The sequence below is a fragment of the Eumetopias jubatus genome, unplaced genomic scaffold (assembly GCF_037043125.1).
Source record: "Eumetopias jubatus isolate StellerSeaLion01/CBP00866 unplaced genomic scaffold, mEumJub1_p1.0 scaffold_3, whole genome shotgun sequence".
Classification (NCBI taxonomy): domain Eukaryota; kingdom Metazoa; phylum Chordata; class Mammalia; order Carnivora; family Otariidae; genus Eumetopias; species Eumetopias jubatus.
This window is the reverse complement of record NW_028274809.1, coordinates 157,523,802-157,532,393: the sequence shown is the minus strand read 5'-3', so window position 1 is coordinate 157,532,393 and position 8,592 is coordinate 157,523,802. Positions and strand designations below refer to the sequence as shown.

At 32.7% G+C, this 8,592-nt stretch overlaps 1 pseudogene; it reads right to left on the bottom strand.

The window, feature by feature from the left end:
- Nucleotides 1-7,052: 7,052 nt before the first annotated feature.
- LOC114209550 (uncharacterized) lies at nucleotides 7,053-7,848 on the bottom strand (annotated as a pseudogene).
- Between the last annotated feature and the right edge of the window lie 744 nt (nucleotides 7,849-8,592).

Here is an 8,592-nt window from a genome sequence, read left to right as displayed (position 1 = left end):
TATTTTAATAGGAGCCTAGTATATTTTAATTCGGTTAACAATCAAGAAAAAAATGTTTTAAAGAAAACAAATTTAAAATAAGGAGCTTTTTCAAATGTAAAGATAAAAATATTGTTATATCTAAAGGTTTGACATTTTAATATAAGGCATATGAAAATGAGATATTAAAATATCTATAGTCTTAATACACTTGATTTTATAACTTATTTATTTTAATGCCAACTGAATGTAAACAGAATGAGAGTGTTTAATCCCTAACATTTCCTCTTGAGAGTTTTCCTTGATTTTAGATATGATGTGAATACTGGATGACTCATTCAATATGATTCAGTGCCCTTGAGGAAGATTGAATAGAACAGCTCAAATAGGGAAGATGAATTCCCTATAGCATCTCAGAATGTAGCATTTTAAAAAGCTAGAAATATTTTTCCACACAATTAGCACAAAATCACATTGTCAGGGATTTACCTTCAGGTCATTAACTAATATGTTCACTAACAACGTGCACAAAGTAGATTAAAAAAAAAAAAGATTTTTCTGTCTGAGTCAGAACTGTGACTGATTTGGAATTAAACTGTGCTTACTGGAATTCTATCAATAGACGTCTACTTTTAGTATCTCTGTTGTAACCCTGTAATGACATTCAAAAATGTACTTTCAACCTCATCTATTTCTTCAATATCTAAATATGCTTTAAACAAAATTTATTTAATTCTTTTGTATTTGATCCTTCTTCTACTAGGAAAGGAATATGTCCTTTATCATAGAATGGAAAACAATATGTATGTTTTCTTTGTCAAGGCTTAACGTGTGTTGATGTTGTGGTATTTATACTGTGTACAGAAGGATCATATTAAATAATAATATTATGACAAAGACTAAAAAATGAGTCTTTAGGAAGAAAATTGTCTACAATTCATGATAAATTATGAAAAAATATCCCCATTATCATGAAATTTCAAAGAACCAAAACTTTAGGGATGACTTTGAGTGCTAATATATCAATTCACCCATTCTGTGTAGTTTTGAAAAAATTCTCTAAAATCAAGTCCTAAAAAGGCTTATCAACAGTCCTTGGATTAACATGATATATCACTATAGGTAGGGCATGGAACAGTTTGGAAAACATCCTTATAGGGGCACAATCCCTTGTTGAAGAATAGCAACTCAGTCTTATTCATGTCAAGGGATGGAACCTGACATTTTTACATATGCCAGAACTAGTATATAATATCTTCCCAGCTCATAGGGTTTTATGAGAATTAAAAAGAACTCATTTATTGGGAAGGAAAAAGTGATGTAGAGGTGTGATTGTAAAGGATCTGTTAAGACCCATTCACCAGCAAAGTAACTTACTTCTGTAATTCAACCATTCAATTTAGGAGTGTGGCTCAACAAGATCCCAGTTTAATTGCTCTGGATAGATAAAAAGCATTATAACTCAAAGCTGGTTCAGAAACATTCTACACAGTACTACTGTATCCGAGAGATGTTGTGTAGATATTCTGAAATAGGTTGGGAACTTGAATCCCCACTTTGCACTCTTCTTGATGTATTAACACACACCACTGACACTACTACTATAGTCATCTGAGACAGCGGGAAATAATGGCAAGTGGCTGTGAGTAAGTTCCCATTTGCCAGAAGTGAGCTAGGGTAACCAATCTCCTGCCAACTTGGACTTTCCTCCTCTGATAGTGCTATCTGCCATCTTGATGATGATGATGTCAAGAGATCAGTTTATGCCACTGGGACCAGCTGGAGAAGGGAAGTCAGCATCTCAGCTTTCTCTACAGAATGGAATGTGGTGGTTGAGAAAAATCCGTCTTAACCAGAGAAGCTGATCTTAACTCAGAGATGTTTGGTAGGATTAGATCCAATATACAAGGGGTATACCAAGCTCAGAAAGACATGGTTTTTCAGGTATGGAAATCTAATATGTTCATTTTCCTTTTGTTTTCCTTATCCTTATTCGATTGTATTCTTTCTCCAAAGATCATTGTCTTCTTCATATTAATATTTAGAGCTTTTCTATGGGATGTGTCTTGCAACTGTTTTTCTGAATCTTTGTATATTCATCCATTTTGCTAATAGTAAATTTTGCTATGGAGAGTTTTTCTTTATTTTTCATTTGAACAAATGCATAACTCTTCTTTTTTTATAGATTCTAGCTTTTCTCTTTTTTATGATGATATGTTTTATGTGTTACATTATGATATCCTATGTCTTGAAGTATATCTGTATCTTATGTATGGTGTTACGGGCTGAAGTGTATTCTCCTAAAATTTATATGTTGAGTTCCTAACCTACCAGTACTTCAGAATGTGACAACATTTGGAGATAGGGACTTGAATGAGATAATTAAGGTAAAGTGAAGTCACATGAGTGGGTCCTAATAAGAAACATTAAAACACAGACACAGAAGATGACCATAAAGAAGCCAAGGAGAGAGACCTCAGACCACAATCCTGCCAACATTTTGATCTTAAGACTTGTAGACTCCAGAACTATGAGGAAATAAATTGGTTATTTAAGCCTCCCAATCTGTGATACTTCATTATAGCAGCCCTAGCAAACCAATGTATATGGGTACAGGTATTAATATATAGATATTTCACATACCTATTAAAAAATTGTTGTTTTGGTGGTAGTGATGGAAAGAAGGGGAGAATGTGCCTAACTTCACTTTATCAGATAATAAATCTATTGTGAAAATCGCTAAGTGGCTAAGTCATTTTTTATTCAGTGTATTAAATAACACTTATCACTTATTAAATTCCTTTATATACCTGCATCAGATTTTGGACTCACTCACTTTCTGCACTATAGAGGAGGCTATATGGAAGTTTGCCTCTGGAAAACCAAATTTTCAGACATGTCATCAATGAAGGGGATTTGGAAACACAGTGAATTTTGTTGGTTCTAATAGCTGACATCTGTGGGATTTAACTTATTTTAACTTAATTCCAAAGTTTACCTGGTGCTCTACTGCCTACTTTAAGATTGGTTCAGGAACTGTGGGATGCATGACTTAATGCTGTTGTAGGAGAAAAGTAGTTGGTTGTGAAGCCATTCAAAGAAGGATAGATTATCTCTGATTTACTAATAATTGGCTCTGTCTACCAGAAAAATAAATGAAGCCAGTCTAGAATATCCCAGTTTTCTAAAATTAAACTGATTCGTTCTATCATATGATTTCTGTTAACTATGAACATAATCTTACAGATTATATGTGTCTGAATTTTTCCTAGGTTGAATACAGTTTAGAAGTATGATTTAGATGTACTTTAAAGTATTTGCCCTTTTTTTTGTCATATGTAAGTAATTAGTAACACTTGTCATCTTATTTTCAAAGTAATTAATATGCATTATTCTGAAATAGCATGATTGTTTATTCTTACATCTAAATTGAAGAGCTTATTAAATTTTTTTTAATAATATTATCACTGAAGTTTTCAGTTAACCATCACATTTTCTTGATTTGGTAAAATATATTTAAAGCAATTAATTTATAAGTGGATTTATTGTTACAAATGTACACAGCAAACGTCATTGTTTAACTGAAAATACCTTAAACTCTTTTAAATATTAGAATTTTCAAAGAACAAATATCATAAAATAATAACAGAGAAGGAAGACATTTCAGTTTATCAAATGCTTATTGCCTTATCGCCTCAATCAAATTTTATAACAAGCCAACATCAGTTTCTATAATTAATAAGCATTTATTTGGCTCATAGGACTGTGGGTTTGTTTAAGACTTGGCTCTTCTGGGTTCTTCCAGCTTATGCTGGATTTATGCACATGCCTGTGCTCAGATGGTTGTTGGCCTCCAGTGGGATGACTGGTAAATTGAATCTGCTCAACAAGTCTCCTACTTCAAAGCAAACTAGACCAGGAGTGCTCTGAGGGCAATGGTAGAGATAGTAGCATGTAAGTAGAAATAGGCAAACATTCTTTGAGGTTCTGCTTTTGTCATTTGGTCACATCTCCTTAGCTAAAGCAAATCAGGAGATTTAGCATAGATTCACTGTGGGAGAACAATTGGAGTGAACATAAGGAGTGATGACATAATAGAACTGTTTATGCAAATTATCACATTTGGGAAATTGAATCCCTAGTGTTCATAGCAAAGATTTCTAGAAGTCCTTTTGGTCTCATTTCTTATGGCATTATGTGTTTTTAGTGATTCAAATTTTACCTCTAGTTTTTTAACGAGCTTAAATCAGAAAGGTTTTTAATAAATTTTATCAAAGAGATTAAAATTTTCCACTATGCAGTGGTAATAGTGATAGTTTCTATAAACTGAATGTTGTTAGATATTTTAGGAGGTGTATAATACATCTATAATACATGTAATTTTACTGTCTCTAAGATACAACTAAGGATTTTACAGTTTAAAAATAAAAGTTGGAGCAGAATCATGGATAATACCAAATATCTTATTTTAATATTGTTGAGTAAACTTGTCTTGTTATTTTTTCAGAAATAATATAAATATCAAAATTAGGTGAATCATGATTATTTGTTTCATTTTGTTCTTATTTAGTAAAATAAATAACCCTAAATTCGTTCTCCTTTGTTGATCCAACTATACGTCCTTTGGCTTTTCACTATGAATTTAATTTAGTTTATCGCACCTTGTTCAGTGCAAAATCTGTAATTTTGGACAGCTCTAATATTTTCCTAGCATCCTTAACTATACAATGATTTCCTTTGGAGACCCCTAGTGAGCCATTTTCTTGGGATTGCTGTCTGGCCTATTACAATTTCTGAACATAAGGTATAGTATCCTGAACATAAAATAGCTGTTTATCTCTTCTCGATTTCTTCTTGAATTTGTGCAATTTCCAGTTACTTTATGCTTTTCATTCTCCTTTACAAAATTATGTACTAATATTTTTTAAGAACAGTAACTATAATTCTTAAATAATTATGTAAATATTAAAATATATGCCTTGATAAAAATAAGATAATGATAATAGTGTTTTAGAGGAAAAAGATCTTGCTTCATTATTTCAATTATCCATTTATTTTTCCCGTTTAAATATGAATCATGGCATGCTGATGAAGAACTACACAAATGAAACTAATAGAATTAAAATCAGCTTGCCTACCCGTAGTAGAAGCAGGTTCTTAGAAGTTACAATTTAAGGTACCCTTAAAAAAGTTGGAAATAAAACAAATTTAAACCATGAAAAAAAAATGAATCATGGTCAACAAAGTGTAGACCATTAATGTCTTATGAAATTTATTTAAAGATAAATAACTGATGCTATCAATATCTGAAATTAATTGGAGAGTAGTCTATTTAAAATGCACAGAATCAGGGATTATAAAACATCTAGATATCATTGTTTTCTTTAAGCAATTTTCAAATACTTTGACTTTGTATTGGTAAATGTTTAACTATTAGGTTTATGAAAGAAAAGAAAGAAAGGAAGAAAGAGAAGAAAGAAAGAAAGAGAAAGAAAGAAAGAAAGGAAGGAAGGAAGGAAGGAAGGAAGGAAGAAGAAAGAAGGAAAGAAGGAAAGAAAGAAAGAAAGAAAGAAAAAGAAAGAAAGAAAGAAAGAAAGAAAGAAAGAAAGAAAGAAAAGAAAAAGAAAGAAAGAAAGAGAGAGAAAGAGAAAAAGAAAGAAAGAAAGAAAGAAAGAAAGAAAGAAAGAAAGAAAGAAAGAAAGAAAGAAAGAAAGAAAGAAAGAAGAAAGAAAGAAAGAAGGAAGGAAAGAAAGAAGGAAAGAAAGAAAAAGAAAAGAGCGAGCCAACCTTAATTTGGAGTATACAAAGTTGAAGATACCAACATGACATCATGAATGTCAAATTGGAAAACATGTGTATAGTCCTCCCTTTGAGCCAATTATGAACAGTCTCTCTTAGCAGGCTTCAGTACCCCTCAGTCCTTGAATATCTTGTCTCACTATTTTCAGATAATATAACAATAGCTTTGGCTTATTCTTGTAGATCTTCGGTGGGGGCTGGAACTAAGTAGTGTACATTGCAAGAACTACAGTGAAATGGAGACTAGTATTCCCTATAGGTAAATACCACTCTACACTGGCCAGAGAATTAGGTCAGAATCAGTGTACTTGCCAATCATAAAGGTGTTGAGGTATTACAATGAGGATGGAGACTGAGGTGATACGGAGGAAACACTTTTGATATCTATGCAGTTCGTACTCTAGTGGCCTATAGCTACATATGTAACTCTAATAAATCCATGAGTCCATGTGACTCAGTTTTTGCTTAATAATTTTTAAAGAGCATTCAATTAGATCAATTATCAACATTAACACTTCTGAAAAATCCATTTCTACCTTCCCCAATTTACATTCGCTATGCACTGCTCCACACATTCACATTCCAAACTCTGAAACCCCTGTTGTAAGCTTGGAGACTCTTTCTCACTCCTCCCTTTCTTTCTTTAACACATTCATTAGATAGAACAGCCTCCCTCCCAGCAAGCAAAATGAGGACAATAACTGAAAATAAAAATAAAGAGAAAGTGGGAAAGCTGGTTAACACTCAATTTCTGTATTATGCACTGTTTTTAAAATTCCTCATATTTGATTATCACCGAACAAAGCATAGAACTTTATTACCGAAATAAGTATAAAAGCACAGGATATTCTTCTACAGTACATTTTTTTTTTTTACAATACATATGAATGAAGTATACAAAACTTTATATTTCACTAAGATCAAGTTTTGAGACAGATATTTCCACTGTGCTGTTAATTTCTTACAATATTCATCCAATGTCTTTGAAAGTAAAGGGCAAACTCCTTGTGCATTCAGTGTCATGCTTTGAGCAATACATCTTTGCAGATTATTCTAGAATAATATATACCTCCAAGAGTAGTGTGAAATCTAAGTAAACCCAAAATAATCATTTCCTTTTTTTTTAACTTTTGAAAACTTTATTTAGTTTCCAGGACCAGATACTGAGTACTATAAATTTCCAGGCTTTTGACTTCAATCCCAGCAACAGTATTTCACCTTCAAAAGTTTTAATGATTTTTACTGGAATGTCAATGGTATTCATGGTTTGCTGGTTATGTCTTCAGATCACATTTCTCCCGCTCTGTTTTATTCTTGTGCATTTTTCCAGCAAGTTTGTTTGTTGTCTTCTCCCTGATGAATCTTATTCCACTCTTCAAGGACCTTTGCCTCTTCCAGAAGGGCTTTTTCCTCTTCTTGAAGAGCCCTGTTTTCCTCTCTAAGAGCCTTGTTCTCTTCACGAAGGGCCTGATCCTCCTTCCACGGAGCCTGTTCTTCCATCTCTAGTGCTATTCCTTCTTTCATCAGGCCTTGTTCCTCCATCTTGATTGCACTCTCCTGGTGTTGCAAGGCTTTTATCTCCTCATGGAGAGACCTTATTTCTTTCTGAAGAGCTTTCGCCTCATTCTGGAAGGCCTTCTCCTGTTCTCTGAGAGCCTTGATTGAGCTTCCAGGGCTCGATTCTGTTGCCAATAAGACTTTCTTTCTGTGTTCAAAGCATTGATTTTTTTCCCCTGTTGGTTTTTGGCTCTCCAAAATCACATTTTTAAACTTCCATAGGACCTCATTTTGCTGTCTCAAGGATTGATTTACCTCCCAGATCAACTGGTTGTCCATTCAGAAGTTTTTGTTTTCTTGCCGAAGAGCTTTATTTTCTCCCCATAGGGACTTGTTTTCTTTTCTAAGAGCCTTGTTCTCATCCCTGGACAACTTATTGTCTCTCTGAAGATTTTTTTCCACCTCATGAGACTCATGTTTGGGCTTATTTTGATCTTGGGTACAAGAGAAAAAAGAGGAAAACAAGTGCAATATTTTGTCTCTATTTGTCCACTTTGATTGAGAGACAACCATTATTTCTTAGTGTTTTATCTGAGCAAAATATATATACTCCAAGTGTTCTGGGTTCCGCCAAAGGTGAACTAATGATATTTACAACAAAAAATGGTCCTAAATTTGTTGCGAATTTATTCATATAGAATTGGTTGTTGTGTTGACTTGTACAGGTAATATAGCAGGGATCTAAACAAGGCTCAGTCAGGCTCACTGCAGGAGAAAAACAGTCAAAACATGAAGACAATTCAGTAACTTACTATTAGGTTGGTGTAACAAAGTTTAAATCTCAACATATGTAAATTGCAAATTAATAATTCTAGGATACATATTGAATAATGATCAAGGTTAATGTATTGAATTGTTTGTGTTAAACTGAGTTAAGCTCTGAGTTAAAGTACTTCTACCAAGCTAATTAATCTTCCTCTATTCATTATTTATAATTATGTTACTGGTTATTGATGTGGAAAAATATCACGTAATTATATTAACATTTCTGGCTTTGTAAAAATTAGAAAACATTTTTCAAAGAAGTTATACACCATAAATTTACCATATGTGCTTAGATATTTAGTAGTGTTATCAGATATTTAAACAGACATTCATGCTTACATTTCTGTGGTCTCTGAATTCCCAGCAAGGCTGATTCCTTTTAATAGTAGAAAACAACTAGGCAACATTTTATGTCATCTATAGTGATGTCATATAAGGTTGACACTAATGAGATAATGGGTATTATATATATATATATATATATATATAGTG